This window comes from Monodelphis domestica, chromosome 1, assembly GCF_027887165.1.
Source record: "Monodelphis domestica isolate mMonDom1 chromosome 1, mMonDom1.pri, whole genome shotgun sequence".
NCBI classification, from domain to species: domain Eukaryota; kingdom Metazoa; phylum Chordata; class Mammalia; order Didelphimorphia; family Didelphidae; genus Monodelphis; species Monodelphis domestica.
This window is the reverse complement of record NC_077227.1, coordinates 472,501,297-472,521,564: the sequence shown is the minus strand read 5'-3', so window position 1 is coordinate 472,521,564 and position 20,268 is coordinate 472,501,297. Positions and strand designations below refer to the sequence as shown.

Here is a 20,268-nt window from a genome sequence, read left to right as displayed (position 1 = left end):
CTCATACAAAAACAGGAAATTAAAGGAATATACCATCCATTAAAAAGAATTATGAAGACAAGGAGAAATTAATTCATATGGAAAACTCTACTTAGCAGAAATAAAAACCAATTGACTTTTAGTTTTTCATTATATGAAGTATCACTACAAAGAAACATGCCTCTTGTTAAAAAGCTGTTATATTTATTTGCTGATACGATCTATTATTTGATGGTTATATTGTATTTCTTTCAATAAAAATGTATTTTTTAGAAGAAAAATCCACTGCTTGGTTAGTGCAGAGAACTTGATAGAGAGCTGGCCCTGGAGTCAGGAAAATCCAAGTTTAAATCCAACCTCAGGTCCTTACTAGTTCTGTGACCCTAGGCAAGTCACTCAATCATTATTTGCCTCAGTTTTCTTATCTGTAAACTGAAGATAATAGCAATATATCTAGCTCTCAGGGTTGTTATGGGAACCAAATGAGATAATATATGTAAAAGTACTTTGTAAACCATAAAATACTTATATAAGTGCTCACTATTATCGTTCATAAAAGTAGTTGAATTATTAATTGTTGTTGTTCAGTCATTTCAGTTGTATCTAACTCTTCATGGTCCTGTTTGGGATTCTCTTGGCAAAGATACTGGAGTGCTTTGTCATTTCCTTCTCCATTTTACAAATGAGGAAACTGAAGCCAACAGGGTTAAGTGATTTTGCTCAGGCTCACACATATAGTAATTATCTGAGGCTGGATTTGAACCCAGTTCTTCCTGACTCTAGAACTGGCATTCTATCCACTAGACCATCTAGGGGCTCCTGAATTATTAATTACCAACAAACAATTATTATTTACACATCTTCCCTAACTTCCACATTGTACACATGGATTTTCCAAATTGATTGATTATTATATTATTGCTCTGAAGTAATTATTAGTTATTATAATATGGTTTTTAATGACATTTTAGTGAGAATACAAAGACTTTTCTGCCTTTAACAATTTAAATGATTATTTATGACATTGGTTTTATCTCTTAATTTCTTTCTTGCTTATGTTTTATAATGTTTATAATGTTTGGGAAGTCCCAAAAGCTTTAGTGCAGTTTTGAGCTGCAAAGTCTTTTGGGGGAACTGATCCAATCATTCTGGAGGGCAATATGGAACTATGCGAAAGGGCTAAAAAACTGTGCATACCTTTTGATCCAGTAATACCACTACTAGGTCTGTATCCCAGAGAGATAATTAAAAAAAGAGAAAAGAACCTGCTTATACAAAATATTTATAGCAGCTCTTTTTGTGGTGGCAAAGAATTGGAAATCGAAGGGATATCCATCAATTGGGAAATGGTTGAACAAATTGTGGTACATGTTGGTGATGGAATTCTATTGTGCTATAAGAAACAATAAGCAAGATGACTTCAGAAAAAGATCTGCAGGAACTGATAAAGAGCAAAATAAGCAGAACCAGGAGGACATTATACATAGTAACAGCAATATTGGATGATGATCACCTGTGAAAACTTGACTACCTTCAGTCATGCAATGATCTAAAACAATCCTGAAAGACTTATGATGGGGAATGCCATCTACCTTCAGAGAAAGAACTGTTGAAGTCTTTCATATCAGTGTATTCATGGTCTTATTTTGGGATTTTGGTTTTGTATGAGTTTGCTCTTACAACAATGACCAGTATGGAATTGTGTTTTGCATAACAATAAAATTTAATTTAAAAAATTAAAATAAGACTTTTGGAATAGCCTGTATATTAGTATAGTACCACACATATAAAACTATTACTGCTTTCTGATTTGGTTTGATAGCTAGCTATTCTTCATTCTTTTTTTTCCCCTCCAATTCTTTTTTTCCCCTTGAGATTTTAGACTTTTTGTTCCTTCAAATAAAGTTTGAGTAATTAATCAATTAATTTTCTTTTACTAATAAGGTTATATGATCCAAAAAATTTAGAGATCACAGCTTAAGATAATTGAATTTAAATTGAATTCAAGTAAATTGAAGAGAACTACTCTTCAGTGGCATCTCTGAACCTCTTAGACTAATTTTACTCTTCTTGCTCAGACTCCTTCGGAATTAACTATATTGTCCAGTCTGAAATTTTTCCATTTCCTGAATTCTAGTACTCCCCAGGCCCAACTCCTATCCTTCAATTATCATCAAAGACTAAAAATGTGTTTTATAAACACTCAGTCCAATGGCCTCACTATGGCCCTGGAGTTTTTACAACCTGTAATATAAACATGACTCACTCCCTAATTTATTATGTCCAAGGGAATCATGCTGGGACAAACCATTGTCACTAAATCTGAAAGAAACAAGAGACTGCCTGCTGAAACTCAAAGGAGCCATATAAAACAGGCACTCATTCAATGGCAGGTCTGATGGATGTTGGCAGGCTGGTGTGGGTAGCAATTTATCTTTGCCACCCATGGTCAGCCAATGATTTCTCAACTGATGCAAGATTTGGTGAAAAATAATAGTCATTTCTGTGACTTTGATGATTGTTACAGGCTTGGAAAGATGTCTTCTATCCTTGGTCACCAGAGGACTACTAGCAGTTCCCAGAGATGTGGGCATTTGCCTTACAGTAAGCTCTTCTGCCACCTGTGCTATTTAAAAAGGCTTGGCATTGGGCAGCTAGATGACTTGATGGATAGGGAGCCAGACCTAGATATGGGAGTTCATGGATTCAAAGCTACCCTCAGACACTTTCTAGCTTTGTGACCCTGGACAAATCACTTAATCCCAGTTGCCTAGCCCTTATTATTCTTCTGTCTTCAAAACAACAAAATTCGGTATTGATTCTAAGATAGGGGTAAAAAAAAAAGGGTTTTTTTTTTAAGAGTCTGGCATCTTGACTATGGTGCTTAAATTTCTAATATAAGTATCTAAATATAAACCATATAAATAAGTTCTTCATAATTTTTGTGTATAAAGGTGTATTGAGATTATAAAGCCTAAGAACTGCTTCTCTGTGTAATACAGATATAATACATCATATCCTATATTATATAGTAGTTAAATGTTAAATATAAACATGTCAGGGGACATGATAAATGATTTATTATAACTTGTATGGGATTGTGTTTTATACATCCCTTATATAATTTTTTATTTCCTCAATGTATTTATTTGATGCTTAGATATGAGTGAATGAAACCCTATGTGCTTAACTATGCTAACTATATTGTCATATATGCCTTTGATGGGTATATGTCTTGTCTTATCAATAAAATTATTATTTCTTTTTCTTTTTGTCAATAGTTCTTTCATCAATAAATAAAAAGCATCATTATTGGGGTCAAAGATGTCTATAGCCCCTTTGAAATTCCCTTACCACCTTGCTAGGTTCTTCTGTAAATGATGGGGTGCTATGTTTACTCAATTCTGAATTCTCTGGTGTAAACAATGTGTATTTTGACTTTCTATATTTTGTCATGTTACAACAGGGTTATCCCTTAATGGAAACAGAGATGCCTGATTTTTATTGCATTCTGCCTCTTCCCATTGTAACCTAGTTAAATTCTTCAGTTTCCTATCATTATCCTTTAAATCATTTCCAAAATCATTTGCTAAAAATCTTTCTTTCATGCATGTCTCCTTTGCTTCTATCTTGTCCTTCATTATTATAATCATTTGCTCTGAGTCTTTAGTAATCCACAACACAACTGATTTAAATCTATATACCTATCACCACAAATGTACACTTATACACTACAAAAAATTAATGAAACACCTACAAACTTTCTGGAAAGAATCATGGATGTAGCTGAAATCTTTTTAGGCCTCAATGTTTTAGAGGAAGGAACAACTGCCCATATTAAGGGAATTTTTGTGAAAAATGCAATCCCTAAAATCAAATCATTTTTCAGAAATCATTGCCCTGATTGGGAGGAAATAGGACTAGAGGAATTGAGAAGAAAAGCAATATATTTGTGTATTGATAATTAGGACAAGTATGATGAAAGAGATAATGTAATAGAAAGTTTAAAAAAGAAATTGAGGGATACATAAAATAAAGCTAGGGGCAGCAAAATAAAGGAAGTGAAGGCTATGGCCTTTGGGAAAGGAGATCTGGTCCCCAAAGGTGTTTCTTGTGCAATTGTGTTGGACATTTTGTCAGGGACTATAGATACAGAGGTCAATTTTCTAGGCAATTAAATAGAAATGGAAGGCACAATAGACAGAATAATTGGAATAATAATAATAATTACCAAAGGAGAAATAATGTCAACACATGTCAAAATACTTGCTGTCAGGGGGCTCAAGCACCAGATTTAAACAGTATGCAGAAGTGGGTTAAATCTGGAACAAGGCCCAAATACAGTCAAGTAATTAAGGGCGATCAGAACAAAGGGGCATGTTCCTTATGAAGTGTGAATTTTAGACTTACTCCACCCTACTTAGTCTAACAAAACAGAAATGTCTACATCCCTGCTTAAGGATTAAGTATTGAGAAGGATGGCCTCTGACAGACATGTGCTAGCAAATGACAAGTCAGAAACAACTGACAGACTCCTGGGCTGTCCTAAGTCAAGCTTAAGCTACCATTGGTACATGTGAGTCACAGGAAAGTGATGTAAGCCTTAGGGGCTAGGCCAGAGAAATCCTATATCCTTTTCCCTCTCTCTTCTTAATTCCTTCCCTCTATATTAATTAAACCACCATAAAATTTCCAACTGACTTGAGTATTTTATTTGGGATTTTCCCTGGTGACCAATTAAATTTATATTCAGTCACAACCTTAAATTTACCCTTACAGAAGGTGTACCCAGAGTTCTTCTGTGTTTGAACAATCAAGGGAAAATGGTTTGGAAATAAATGAAATAAACATAAATGAAATAAATGGTGATTAGGTTAATGAAGTTATAAATGATGTGATTGAATCAAAGGATAATGTAACTAGTTAATAATTGTGAGGAAAAAGAATATTGTAATGTAAAATTAGTGGAAGATTCTAATGATTGTGAAATAATGGAAAATAGTAAAGAATGTAAGTTAGATAAAGATGTGATTGTAAATGGGAGAAATGATACCAAGGTAGAGATTATAAGAACCAATGAGAGTAGTGAAAAAGCTGATGATGGTGTTAATGATGTTAAATCCTGGGAATATCATGCAATTCAAGCACATATAAATTTGGATAGACAGGAAATGACTGAGCTTTGTACTGATGTTACTGTGCTTGCACCAGTGTTGGAAACATTCCAACCACCTAATAGTACAAAACCATATGTGTCTGTAACTATTGGAGATCAGATTTATGATCTGGTAGATACTGGAACAAGTAAACCAGTTTTTCAGTCTTCCTAAGAATTATAGAGCTCTTTGGTACAATGGAAGTAATAGGAGCTACTGGTAAACCAAAGAGAGTAGCAAAATTACAACTAAAAATGATTACTTTAGGTCCCTTATCTGTGGTGGGAATCTTAAAACTACTCAGACTCTACTTTAGAAGATTTGATTAAGCTATTCCCCATTTTTAACAATGGAGGTACTTGATCAGGAATGTATTCAGAACTTTTAAAATTACTCCACCCTAGTCAAACTGCGCATCGACTATGGGAGGGGTGGGGAAGGGAAAGGAGGGAAATAAAATGATTTTTGTAACCAAGGAACAATATATGAAATTAAAAATTAAAATAAAAAAAATTACTCCACCCTACTCAGACAGTGCCTTAGGGGAAGATAAAGTTGCAAACTCCTGATTGAACAATAAAAAAGTCCCTAACTCATACTTATAGTAAAGCTAGAACCTTAAGCTAGGTGGTCTATTTTTAGATCTAATACAAAAAGGTGCTAAGTACTTATAAAGGTTAAATTAATCACTAAAAAAATCAAGCAACTTACAAAAGGCAAGCTTAACAAAAGAGGTGTAAAGTACTCAGAGGATTTAATCTAACCAGAGAAGGTGAGAACAAAACAAGATGAGAACTAAGAATGGGCAGTCCTGGAAAAACCCGTCTACTGTGATTGGTAGACATGAAAATTTAGGGGAGGTGAATTAAGAGAAAATTTATTTAAAAGGAAGGGGTAAAAGGTAATTTAGTAGTTGGAGTTTGGAGTTGAAGTGAGGGACTTTGAATTGAGTTCGCAATTGAATTGAGTTTGGAGGCTAATTTCAGTTCGTAGGGAAAGAACCCAGCTTGGAGATGATCTTGTGGTGAGTGATAAAGACTGTCTCACTCTCCCTTAGGCTCACCTTTTCTACTGCTTGGCTATTCTCTCTCTCACTCTCTCTCTCTCTCTCTCTCTCTCCCTTAATTCCTTCATTTATATTAATTAAAATCTCCATAAATCCCAGCAGATTTGGGTATTTTCACATTTGGGAATTTCCCATGGCGACCACTATTTTTAGATTTTAAGTCAAAACACTAAAATTATCTTTACAGAGTGACCAAACCTTTACAGTAGTTTGGCCTTCACACTTTTTAACATTCACAGTGGAACATGCATTTCTTTGTATGCCAGATGGTCCCATGAATCTTTTAGGTAGAGATTTATTATGTAAATTAAGAGCAACAATCCAATGTACTGATACTGGTGATATCTCATTACAACTACCAGAAGAATCTCTGAAAGATTTTCCATTGCTGTTCTTAGATTCAGTCAGTACAGAGGGTGATTTAGATCCAATCTATCCTATACCTGAGGATATCCCTGAAGATCTTTGGTCAAAGTCTTCCATAGATGTAGGTCTATTGAAATCAGCTACTCAGCTAAGGGTGAGGGCTAAGGAAGGACCAGTTCCTTGTGTACCTTAATATCCCTTGACTAAAGAAACAATTGAGGGTTTAAGACCAATCACTGAATCCCTAATCCAGCAAGGGATCATAATACCTTGCTTCTCAGAATTTAATATCCCTATTCTTCCAATAAAAAAGCCAAAGTTAGATCAAAATGGCAAAGTGGTATATCATTTTATACAGGACTTAAAGAGCAGTCAATGATTAATAATCAAGACTCATCCTGTTGTACCAAGTCCAGCCACTATAATTTCTTCCATATCAAGTCAGGCCAGATATTTCACTGTGATAGATTTATGCTCAGCTTTTTTCTCAATTCCAATTCATGAGGATTTTCAAAATTCTTTGCTTTTACCTGGGGAAAAAACCCAGTGGACCTGGACTCATTTGCCACAGGGATTCACCTATTTGCTGAGCCACTTTTCACAAATTCTAAATAGAGATCTAAAAATTTTAACATTCAAAGAAAGTAAATCGATGCATTTTGTGGATGATATTCTCCTTGCACTCCAAAATGCTTAAGTGTGTCTAAGAGATAGCAAGATTCTTTTGTTGGAATTATATAAGCGTAGACATAAAATCTCCAAGGCAAAATTATAGTGGGTTTTGCCTCAAGTGAGTTTTGTGTTATCAGAGGGTTCCAGAAGTATCACACAGAAAAGAATAGCAGATATCCAGAAACTTAGTGCTCCTAACACCAAAAAGAAACTCAGAGCTGTTCTTGGAACAACTGGTTTCTGTAGACAATGGATACCTGGATATAGTGAATTAACAAAATATTTAACAGATTTAACCAGGAATATAGAAATAGAACCTCTGAAACTAAAGTGTGAACATCTGCAAGTCTTAAGTAAGCTTAAAGAAGCCATTTTATGTGCTCTAGCTTTGAGTATTCCATACTATACAAAACCATTCCAACTGCTTGTCAATGAAACTAAAGGTATTGCTTCTGGGGTACTGACACAGACTTTAGGAATAAGTTATCATCCAATTGGATATTATGGATGTCAACTTGATCCAATAGCTACTGGTACAGTTCCTTATCTAAGGAGTGTAGTAGCTATAGCAGTGTTAGTCCAAAAATTAGCAGATTTAGTTTTGGGATGTCCATTGTTTGTGTATTATTCACATCAAATAGAATAGAAGCACTAATGAGGACATTTCATACTCAAGCTTATTCAGATCAACAAATTTCTAAGTATGAACTTATTCTTCTAGGTAGTAAGAACATCCAGTTGAGAAGGTGTAGTGTATTAAATCCAGCTACACTTCTTCCTGATTTGCCAAAGAATGGTGAACCATTACATGAGTGTGTAGAAGTAGTAGATTTAGTGGATATGCTTAGGATGGTTTTGAAAGACACTCTTATTGAAAATCCAGACTTGGTGTTATTCACAGATGGTTCTTCATACTTGTGTGATGGAATTAGATGTGCAGGTGCTGCAGTGGTCACAGAATTTGAGACACTGTGGTATGGCTTATTACCTAATAACCTTAGTGCTCAAGGGGCAGAGTTAGTGAATTTGAAGCAGGCATGTCTTCTAGCTGATGGTAAAAGTGCAAATATTTTTACAGATTTGCGTTATACATCTTCTGTATGTCACGCAGCAGGAAAGATCTGGAAACAAAGAGATTTTATTACTGCACCGGGACTGCACTGCCCATGCAGAAATAATAACTGAGTTGTTGGATGCTATCCAAAAACCTAAACAGTTAGCAGTGATCCATTGTAGAAGTCATACTTGTGGCAGAAATTCAGTTTCTAAAGGAAATCATAGAGCTGATATAACTGCAAAATTTGTAGCCAGGAATGCTCCATTTTATGTAATGGATTTGTCAACTATTGAGTCTGATGATTTGGAAAGAGCTTATGTAGACTCAGAAATTCAGGAGTGGAAGGAGAAATTTGGAGCAAGAAAAGAACATGGAATATGGGTTGCAGACATGGTACTCAAGCTGTAGTAGACTCTGTAAAAAGGCAATGGGTAGCACCAGGAATAAGTACTGTTGCAAATAAGATCTGTACACATTTTTCTGTTTGCCAAAAATTCAACCAAGATGTATTCAGAAAGAAAGGTTTGGGTGGTTTAGCATATTGTCCATTCGAGAGTTTGCAAATTGATTACATCAGCATGCCAAAAGATGGAAGATACAAGTTTTGTCTGGTAATTGTGGACAGGCTAACAAAATGGTCTGAAGCTTTTCCATCAAATACAAATACAGCTAACTTTGTGGTAAAACTGTTGATTAAGGAAATTATTCCTAGGTTTGGTATACCACTTACCATAGACTCTAATAAAGGATCTCATTTCACCCAAGATATCCTGAAAAGCCTATAAGAATCTAGGAATAACACCTAAATATTATGTTCCTTATCACCTTATCACCAGTTCAGGTCAAGTGGAGTGTGTGAATAGGGAACTCAAGACTATGGAGGGGGAAATCTGCACTGAAGCTCATCTAAACTGGCCAGATATTCTTCCCATAGCTTTGTTTTACCTATGGACAAGACCAAGAGCAGATTTACATACATCATCATATGAAATGCTCTTTAGACATGTTCCATTGCAGGCAAAAACTTGTAAGACAATCTATATCTCTCTCAGGAGGAGATTGTCAACTTGCTTCATATTTAAGTGCATTACAACAATGGCTTAGAGAACTGCATGATATGGGAGTATTGATTCAATCTGGATTGAATTGGATTATTCTCTTCATAATTTTCAACCAGGTGATATGGTATATGTGGAATTTTTTGCTAAAACATCAGCAACACAAGAGATTTAGGTAGGTCCTTATACAATTGTGTTAGTTTCACCATCTTCAGTGAAAGTATTGGGTAGAGATTCATGGTATCATTGATCACATATTAAATTAGCTCATGGAATTAATAATGAAAGTGTACAAATTATTGAAGAAGAAAATGAAGAAGAAATTGCGGAAAGCTGAGATTCATCAGTCAAATAGTCTGCAGTCAAAAAGATCAGTAAGGAGAGGACCATTCCAGTGGAAGAGGACATTCAGATAGAAGAGGACACTGCAGTTGAAGAGGAAAATTCAAATAATTGATGGACGTGGAAAAAGACTGAAAAACATAACTATTAAGATAAAGATTTTGTAACGAATTTTCAGTGAAGAGGATCAAGTGATTAATGGACTAATGATTTTAAGTAATTAGGGTAAGGTAATATAAAACAACGTAACATAACATATATTCACAAAAGTATACACTAATAAATTTTATTAGCATAGATTTGGAGAGGAAGAATTCTGCAAACAAGTTGAGAAGAGAAGGAATAATCTGAAGTTGTGGTAAGTATATTGCATGCAACAGTAATGTAACAGTAACACAACACTAACACAACAGTAACACTGACATAACACTGACAAACAACATAACATAGCATGGATAACAACATAACAAACATATATACTGTTAAATTTATTTGTGGCTGGACTCTGAATATATAATAGGTGGCCACCAGGGATTTAAATTTCTAAATCCCAAATGAATTACTAAAATGAATTTATGATAGTTTATTTTTAATAGAGGGAAAATATTAAGGAATGAGAGAGAGAGAGAAAACTCAGGCTTCCTCTGAGCCAGTTAGAAATTTCTAAGCCCCAGCCAAGGGAAGAGAGTCTCAAGATGATGAGCCTTTCCTGGAGACTTCATGCCTCCAGAAAGGTGGAGTCACTAAGTCAGCCTTTCACTCACCAACAATGACCATCTAAATGAAAAGAAGTCTGAGTGTCTGTCTTCTGGTCACTCCTCAAGTGTCTGTGTCCAGTCTCTCCTCTGAGTCAGAGATCCTTCATCCAACTTGAAACTCAAATTGAATATATGTCCTCTTCTGGCCTTTCATCCTCTTTTTAAAGAATCTTTTTCTCTTGTGTCACCTCCCCTAAATTTCACATCTACCAATCACAGCAGATGCTTTTCTCCAGGACTGCCTACTCTTTAGTTCTCACCTTCTTTGGGTAGATTATATCTTTTGGGGTTATTTAACACCTTTTTTTTTTTGGTAAATTCACCTTTTGTAGTTACTTAACACCTTTTTGTGGTTAAAATGGGTAGATGTACTTAAAATACTGAGCTATCACCTTTTTGCGGATTAAAATCTAAAAATAGATTGTGGGTTATAATTCTAGCTTCACTATAAAGGAAGAGCTAAGTATCTTCATTATTACAATCAGGAGATCGCTAAATCCAATCTTCACAATACACAAAAACTTAAACATGGTTAGGTTACATTGAATCACTAGTTGAATGAGTGAAACAATGTATAGTTTATACATAGTTTATAGATATCAACAATGTTATATTTAGTTATAAAGTAGTTACTAACAAAGAATAGTTAGTTACTTAGTATAAGATTTAGTATAGGAATGTAGGTAGGTGAGAGTAGTTTTAGGAGATTTTAGGAAATAAGGCTATAAATTAGTTAGATTAGAGTTTAAGATTGATAAAATAAGGTAAGATAATGAACTGCACTACAAAATACATTGCAACATACATAACAAACAGCATACATGGCATATAACACAAAATTGTAAATATATATATAAATAGTATGTATAATAGTTAGGATTGTAAACTTAATTGTATTATACTGTATGTATGTGTATATTTGTAACATGTGTAAATATGAAGTATATACATGTAGTATGTGTATATATGTAAAATTATGTAAATAGATCACATGTTTAATTTTATCTATTGTTATATGTATTTTATGTAAGTGAGTTTGATGGTTTAGTTTAATTTTTTGGGAAACTTATGCAATGGTGTGTTTATTGTATTTTTCAAAAATTTGTCTCTAAGTTTGCTGTTCATGCATTGCAATAGTAGAATTTTCTGTATTAGTTGATAAGAGTAGCATTTTATGATTTTAATGTTTTTCATGAAAGTTGTGTTTATCTTTGATTTTGCTCTTATTTGCTTGTTGTGCTTTTGCATATGTTTGATCTGTATTTTGAGCTTTGTAATTGTTCATTGTATAATTTCCCCTTTTTCCTTTCCTTGATTAAATCCCTAGAATAGGATAGTATTGGATAGGATAAGATAATTGAGTGTAGGCTGTTTATTATTTTGGGTAGAAATTTTAGTTTAAGTAATATGTAAGTTAGTGCACAAATGCCAAAATAGTGTTTTCAACACAATTTCGCCTTTGTGCAAAGTGGGTACTGTAGCAAGGAAAGTTTGCAGAGCTGATTGACAGTCCTCAAACCAAGATTCTACAGAACTGGCTGGGTCAGGATTCTAAGACAGTTAGGGGGAACTAACAACAGGCTCCCTCTCAAGCTGGGATTTAGACAGAGAGGCTTGTGTGTCAAAGAGTCTCCCTGAAGAAATCATCTTTGAAGCTGCCTGACTTGGATTATCTTCAAGAAAAGTTGAGTGTGTGTTCCTCTTTCACACTGGTGGACAGTTGTGAGCAGGGTGTGAACTTCTTCCCTTCCTGGATCTTGTAAGGACCCTATATCTGGATTCTTCAGTCTGACCCTACCAAAGACTCTGGCGTTTGTGAGAATCTGGGCCCCTTTTGGACTTTATCTTTTATTTACCTTTTAGTTAGTTAGATTAAGCTTAGATTAGAAACCTTAGTGTGTTAAAATCTGGATGGTTAGAGATAAGTCACTCCCTGATTCCCCCTATCCCTGTTTGGTTTAATAAACCCCTTTTAAAAATATTTTATTAGTGTGATCCATCTGTTAACCTTCCCTTTCCCTCCTAAAATCTCCTTATTACAGTTATGATCTCTCTCTTGCTTACTTCTGTGGAATCTTGCTGTCTCTTCTCATGGCATTTGATGGAGTATTAGTCTCCGATCTTGGGACTTTAAAAAACATGGAAAAAAAACATGGGAGAACAAACCACAGGAAGCTAGAAGTTGGTGCTGGAGCCACGTCTCCCATTGAGTGCAGCATTAATACCCTGAGGAGCAAGTAGCAATCTCTAGGAGTGATAGTCAGGACCCTCTATCAGCAAAAAGATTCATCTGGCAGTCCTGCCACACCTGGACATAAATGGAAGAACTGAGCTAAAATTCAAGCCTTTCCCCCTAGAGATGAGGGCAGTATGGGGTAAATATGCCCCAGAAGGGTTGTGGGAAATGTTTGTTCTTACTATAACTTTGAAGTAAATATTCTTATGTAAAAACTTATCTGTCATTAAGCATTTTAATTGAAATTAAAAGTGTTGGTTCCTGAGTCCCTAACCATGGGAAAGTAGAAGAGGAGGAACATAGACAGAGGGGACTGGATCTTATGCAAGAGAAAAGAGTTACCCCACAACCCCTTTCTGGATATGTGAGAATCCCACAGGGGAGATATGACAATTATCACCCTGAGAGAGTGAAGCCAATGTCAACTAAGGCCCATGACAGCTAGACAATGGAATAAGTGCTTCAAGGGGTGGTCTTAGAATTAGTAAGACCTGAGTTTAAATCTTTCCTTAAATAATGTGGCCCTGTGTAGTCTAGGCAAATCAAACAACCCCCATCTCCTTCAGTTTCCTCTTCAGGAACATGGCGATAATCATAGTACCCTCTACACAGGGCTGTTGAGGATTAAATGAGATAGACTCATTAAAAAACAAACAAAAACTCTTACCTTCTCTCTTAGAATCAATATTGTATATTGGTTCCAAGGCAGGAGAGTAGTAAGGGCTGGGCTAGTGACATGTCCAAGGTCACATAGCTAGGAAGTGTCTGAGGTCATATTTGAGTCCAGGACCTTCTGTCTCTAGGCCTGGCTCTCAATCCATTGAGTCACCTAACTCCCCCCCCCCCCCCCAAATGAGAGTGCTTTGTAAATCTTCAGGGATTACATAAATTATTTTTATTAACTTAATACTTCTTCATTAGAAATTGCCAAATGATTAGAAAGGTTAATGGTGAGATGAGATGAGAAGAAAAGGATAAAAATAGAACAAGGAGGAGAAATGAGTGTAACATTACTTCTTATTTCCATAACACAGCCATGCAAACAAGTATAAAACACATACTAGTCCAGTAACATTTTTAAAAAACTGGGTCATGAGGCTATTGGTAGTTTAAAAAGGAAATCAATATTCCTTACCATTTTCCTGGCATGCAAAAATTTTTGCCTTAGGCTTATGGCTCTTTAGAAGGCTCCTAAGATATGTCTCAAAATGAACCTAGACACATGCATTTCTCTAAATCTCTGTCAGTCCTTTTCTCTCTGTCAGCTCTCTCTGAGCTCCACAGTCCATGGCATATCAAGAGATAGAAGGTGGCAGGCCTGGGAGCAAGGAAGGATAAATCAATGTCAAATTGGAAACTTTGGCAGCTTTATAGTCCTCACAGGACACCAGCATGAGCTGGGATGAAGGAGGCACACATTGTAAAAAAAGGCTTGAGCTTGAGGGAGATGGCTGGATGAATGTTGATACTAGCACAGAATTTATGTGTTCTTTGTTGGAGATGGGGAGGAAGAGAATGCTCTATAAATATATAAATGTTTGTCTCTGGCTAGACAAGTCATTATGGTGCCATGAAACCTTGGGAGTCTTGGGGATGGCCCCAGACAATTCTTTTAGTAAATGTCCTTGGCCTAATTGTGTACTTTTCTGGAGCTCTGTAAATCTGACTGATGATTACCCACACTGGAGCCACCCTGAGAAGACTATGCCAAGCATCAACTTCTTCAGCATCTCTTCCAGAAATCAGTGGATCTTTTTCACCTTGTTAGTTCCACACATTTTAATTTCTTAAAAATGTCTATTTTGATCAATTTTGTTTCAGCCTATCCCTTGTGTACTCTTGAATGAATTTCCTACACTGTACAATCTCAGAAAACAGTTAAGTAAAAGCAACCTCATATCTGAATCGTTTTCCATTTGTTCAAAGACAGGATGGCCATTTGCTTTATAAGTTAGTTAAGGGCTAACTAACTTAGAATCTAGGGTTATCTATTTGAGTTTCATTGTCATTTATACTGTCCTTAGTTATAGTTGTAGTTATGAATATTGGGATTTTTAAAAAATTCTGTTTTGACTGCCTGATCACATGGATTGATGGAGATATTACTGGGGATGTAGACTCTAAACGATCACCCTAGTGCAATTATCAATAATAGGAAATAGGTCTTGATCAATGACACAAACAAAACCCAGTGGAACTGCTCATTGGCTATGGTGGGGGGGGGGAGGAAGACGGATGAGAGGAGGGGAGAGAAAAATGAACCATGTAACCATGGGGAAATATTCTAAATGAATTAATTAATTAACATTTTTCAATGAAAAAAATGTGTTTTGTTCACTCAGTAACACTTTGAATCAGTAAGATGAATCAGTCTCAATAGTCACCTACTAATGCCTATCCCACATTGTCTATTTCTTGTAGGATTCCGATATTTAATTTGACCAATGGGAGAATTGTTTTCAGCCATTTCACACATACACACACATACCACTTAGACCCTCTCCCTCTTCCCTCCTCCCGCAGTAATTGATTAGAAGCTGAAGACAAATAATTCTGAAGCTGGCTGCAATCTCCAGAGAGAGATAAACTAGAATCTGGGCTAAGGATCCATTTGAGGAAGAGAAAAAGGAAGGAAGAGGGAGGGAGGGAGAGAGACAGGAAGAGGGGAGGAAAGGGGAAAGAAGAGAAAGAGAAGACTAAGAAAGGGAGGAAAAGAGAACAGGAGAGGGGAGGAAGAAAGTGAGGAAGAGAGAGAGAAGTAGAGAATGAACCCAGACAGAAAAGCATTCATTTTACAATATTACGGAAGCAATATCTTTTCAATATGTCATAGCCTGAATTTCCTGCCAACATGACTACCCAGAAAAATCCTTGAAGTTCACACTAGACCAAATAATCATCAAGAAAACTATAGTAAGTGACTTCTTCCATTCCAGAACTGTAAAAATTTAACTAGATGCCCATGGGTGAAAGAAGAGCTAGGAGTCCCAGTGAATAGAAGATTGAGCTGAAGTTGGGAAGACATCTTCCTGAGTTCAAATCCAGCTTCAGACACTTAGCAGCTATGTGACTGATCAAGTTGCTTAACTCTATTTGCCTCAGTTTTCTCATCTGTAAAATGAACTGGAGAAGGAAATGGCAAACCACTCTTAATATCTTTGCCAAGAAAACCTCATGTGGAGTCACAAAGAGTCAATCCCCATCTGAAACAACTAAAAAACAATAGTAACAACCATGGGCAAAAGGAAAGGGGGTTCCTTCAGCAAAGCAAATTCCAGTGTGACTAGAGACAGGATACCTGTATCCAAAGAAAGCCCCAACATGGAGACCTGGAAAGCTAGACAATAAGGAATGATAATATGGCTCATTAATCAACTGCTGGCAGAACTACAAATTGGTCCAACCATTTTGTAGTATTAATTGGCATTATGGCACATACTATTCCATTGTATTTGTGTGTCACAATTTGTTCAAATCATTCCCCAAGTGGGCACACAATTTATTTCCCAATTTTTTTCTTATTACAAATAGCACAGCTATGATCACTATTTTTGTTGTTGTTGTTATCATCAACAACCTCCTTTGGCTATAAACCCAAAAATGAGAACACAAGAGGTCAAAGGAAGATAGTAATACTTTAATAAAATTTCTTTCATGATGCCAAATAATATTACTAAATGGTTAGACTGATTCAAAGATCCACTAGTAGTAAATTAATAGTTTCATGTTACCATAGTCCTACCAAATTGGATTTTTCCATATTTTACCACTGTTGCCAATTTGATGGGCATGAGACAATAATTTAGAGTTGGTTTAATGTGTATTTCTTTGATAGTTAATTTCGACACTTTTTTTTAGATGATTGATGGGGTTTTTTTTTTCCTTCTTCTGAGAACTCTATTAACTGATGCAGAGTGAAGTAAGTGGAACCAAAAGGACAATTTATATAATAACAGTACCACTATAAAAACAATTAAACCCTCACCTTCCATCTTGGAGTCAATACTGTGTATTGGCTCCAAGTCAGAAGAGTAGTAAGGGCTAGGCAATGGGGGTTAAGTGACTTGCCCAGGGTCACCCAGCTAAGAAGTGTCTGAGGCCAGATTTGAACCTAGGATCTTCCATCTCTAGGCCTGGCTCTCAATCCACTGAGCTACCCAGCTGCCCCCCCCCCAAATTATATTTTTAAAAAACCCTTACCTTCCACCTTAGAATCAATGTGATTCTTTGGCACCACAGGCAGCGTGTCAGTTTCACAATCCGAAGTTCCACAAACTAAGTTTGATCCTCTAAAGGAAAGTGTGATATACTGGGAAAGGCTTCTGGAGACCAAGAGTCACTTGACTTGGGATTGGGCTTAGCTCCCACCTGAAGTGGATTGTTATTCCCCTGAAGGTCACCCCCTGAGTCTGAAACTGCCAGCTTGGGATTCCCTTCAAGGTAGATTCCCATGGGAAAAGGGAACAAGGATAAGCTTTGGGGTCTCCAACCTATAAGCTAGTCCTGAAACTTGGGGTTCATCAGATCTCACTAGGTCACAAGTTTGGGATTCCTAGATTCCATGTTGACAACAGTAAATATACATATATATACTTACACATAAATACCTATATATACACATATATATGTACATATAATCATGATAAACAAAAGCTTTCTGGGTAGCTTCATGATTTTTAAGAGTGTAAAGGGACCCTGAGACCAAAAAATTCGTGTATTACAGCCTTAGATCATTTGGTATCTCGCTGAAGTACTCTGCTTATAAAATAAAATCAGAGGAGCCCAGACATTTACAGTTCAGGTGCCTTGTGCTGGATGTGGTTCAATTTATATCTTATCATCACTGCTTCCTTCAAACAGCATATTTTAGGTCAAACGTGCCAGCAAATAGGTCCCAAGCTCCAAGCCTAAGCACAAACCATAATGTCTAGGCCTGTGATGTTGAAGCTTTTAGAGATGGAGTGCCAGGACCCCAGCCCTGCCCTGCCCCACCCCCCAGTCTGAGTGCCATGCCCCTCCCACCACCACATGCTGGGTATGCCCCGCCCCCCTTTACCCCACACAGGAGAGGAAAGAAGCACTCCCATTGGGCTGCTGGGCAGAGGGGTGGGTGAAGTGAGGCATGTCCTCAGCAAGTGTAGATGGGGGGAGAGAAGTGGCCAGAGCACTCTGCTCCCCTCCTACTCTGCCACCTGTGAGCCACCCACCTTTCCCCCCTGTGCACTCCATTGACTGCTGGGTAGAGGGGTGGGGAATATGAAAAAAGTCATCAGGTACAGTGGAGAGGGAGAGGGGAGCAGTTCAGCCCAAGGCCCTCTGCCTGTCTAGTAATGAACTCTGGGAGGGGGGAAGGGGGGACTGAGTGCCCAAGAGAATGGTCTACATGCCATAGGTTTGCCATCACTGGTCTAGGCAGAGAGAGTTCTACAATTAAGTCTAAGGGCCCCCTTCCTTACACTCCCACACCTATCTGGATACACCCACACTGACTCACTTAAATCAATTCCAAATGGGCAATCATTATAACCACCTCTTTCTCAGAACACCTCTCAAACAAGTTGTTTTATGAAACTCTCAGGCACCCCTGAATCACCTTAGAGAGGATTAGGAAATTTTTCCTAGACTGAACAATAAATCTTCATATACCTAATGATCTCAGTCTAGATGGTCAATCCGTTGTCCTTCCTTTCCTATATTCCCTAAAGGGTATAGAAGACCCTAAGTTCTTTAATTGGATGGAAATACTCATGATAGACATTACTATTCCTGGTGCATTTTTGTAGACATTGTTCCCAGAGTCCCAGAGCTTGGCTCTGTGCAGTGTATGATTATGACTCTGTGATGGCCCTAGGAACTCTGTCTCCTCTGATCTGATTAAAGACTTGTTCTCTGAGGGGGCAGCTGGGTGGTTCAGTGGGTTGAGAGACAGACCTAGTTTCCGGAGGTCCTGGGTTCAAATTTGACCTTAGATACTTCCTACCTGTGTGACCCTGGGCAAATCACTTAACCCCCATTGCCTAACCCTTATCAGGTCTTCTGCCTTAGAACCAATACACAGTATTGATTCTGATGGCACAGGCATTGTACCCCCAAAACCATAGAAGTGTTTCAGGCAAACTATAAGCAGAGAAATTCCTTTGCTCCCTTCTTATCCTTGTGATTCCTAACCCAAAAACATGTGATAACTCCTATAAGATCCTGAGAGGATTATCCTCCTTGGATTGTCCCTTAGATTCAAGATGGACAGAGAGATATACCTCCAGCCTATGCCTTGATACCATCAGGTTGTGTCTAAGACAAACAAACACCTGTCATGTCCCCTAAACTATGAGGGTCACCCCCTATGTCTTCAGGCAGAGCCCAGTCATATGACCAAACCCCCCCTGCCCATGTCTCAGAGCATACCACTCTAGAGTCATATCTTCACTGTTGTAAAGAGAATAAAGATCCCAGAAACCATGTCATCTGGGAGAACAGCTTTCCATCCATGCTATTCCCCCTAGGAGGCAGTCCTCCTGGCCAGATTTAACATTACCTTTTAAATTAATAAATTTCTCTTTTTATTTTTAAGCTAAGTTTCTGAGTCTTACATCATTGTAAATGGTACCCATCCCAAACTCCGGGTGTTCACCTCAAGCCCCCCACAACACTAAGATGGAAGGTTAGGGTTGTTTTGTTTTTTTAAGACTTGTTCTTTGTAACTGCTTTAGTGGTTCTGTGTTTTCCAGGCTGACACTCCTATCCACAAGTTCCACATTCAGGTTCAACTACTCTGATTATCACTGTCTAATGCCAGTTGTCAATCTTAAAAACAAACAAGCAATATTTACATTGTGCTAATAAACCCATCAGGCATTCAGCTCTACAGCAAAGGGGTTTATTTCCGTTGAGAGAGTTCAAAAGTACCTGTGGGGGTTGGGGGGCAGCATAGATCCAAGGCCCAGGAGAGAAAGACCAATCGGCTGATGGAGTGTTTCAAGAAACAGGAGAGGGAGGTGATTGGGCAACTTCTGCCTGCCACAAGAAATACATGTTCCAATCTTGTGGAATGTACCAGGAAGAAGCAAACTAGATGAGAGAGAAGAAAGCCTGGGCACTCTTTAGGGCAAGCTGACCTTCTTGGGCTCTAACATTGCAAAGTCCCTTTCAGGCATAATCTTGATATTCTAAAGCAATTATAAACATCACAAAAGCCATTAGAAAGCTGTTAACCCTTGACTTGTTAAACTTCACAAATTCTAATGAATCCCCAGAAGACTCTTAATGTGTACTCTTTCCATCCTACAGTCTGATGGAAGTCAGTTAACAAACATTTTTTTTAAACCCTTACCTTCCACCTTAGAATCAACCCTGTGTATTGATTCCAAGGCAGAAGAGAGGTGAGGGCTAGGCAATGGGGGTTAAGTGACTTGCCCAGGGTCACACAGCTGGGAAGTGTTTGAGGGCACCCAGTGAACCCTCAACAAACATTTATTAAGTACTTATCATTGAGGTTCTCTGATAAATTCTGGGGGGAAAGAAAGGCAAGAAAAATACATCTGCCCTCAAGGAGCTTACTTTCTAATGGAAAGACAACTA

At 37.2% G+C, this 20,268-nt stretch overlaps 1 long non-coding RNA gene across 3 annotated transcripts in view; it reads left to right on the top strand.

Annotated features, from left to right (window-relative positions):
- LOC130456471 (uncharacterized) overlaps nt 1-12,905 on the top strand; it is a 51,322-nt gene extending 38,417 nt beyond the window's left edge. For 2 of the 3 annotated variants that reach the window (XR_008915368.1, XR_008915366.1), the window contains exon 4: nt 9,995-12,435. This is a non-coding gene — a long non-coding RNA (uncharacterized LOC130456471). Of the gene's footprint in view, nt 1-9,994; nt 12,436-12,496 lie in introns of those variants that run through there. The other variant, XR_008915367.1, reaches the window with a different exon arrangement.
- Nucleotides 12,906-20,268: the final 7,363 nt, after the last annotated feature.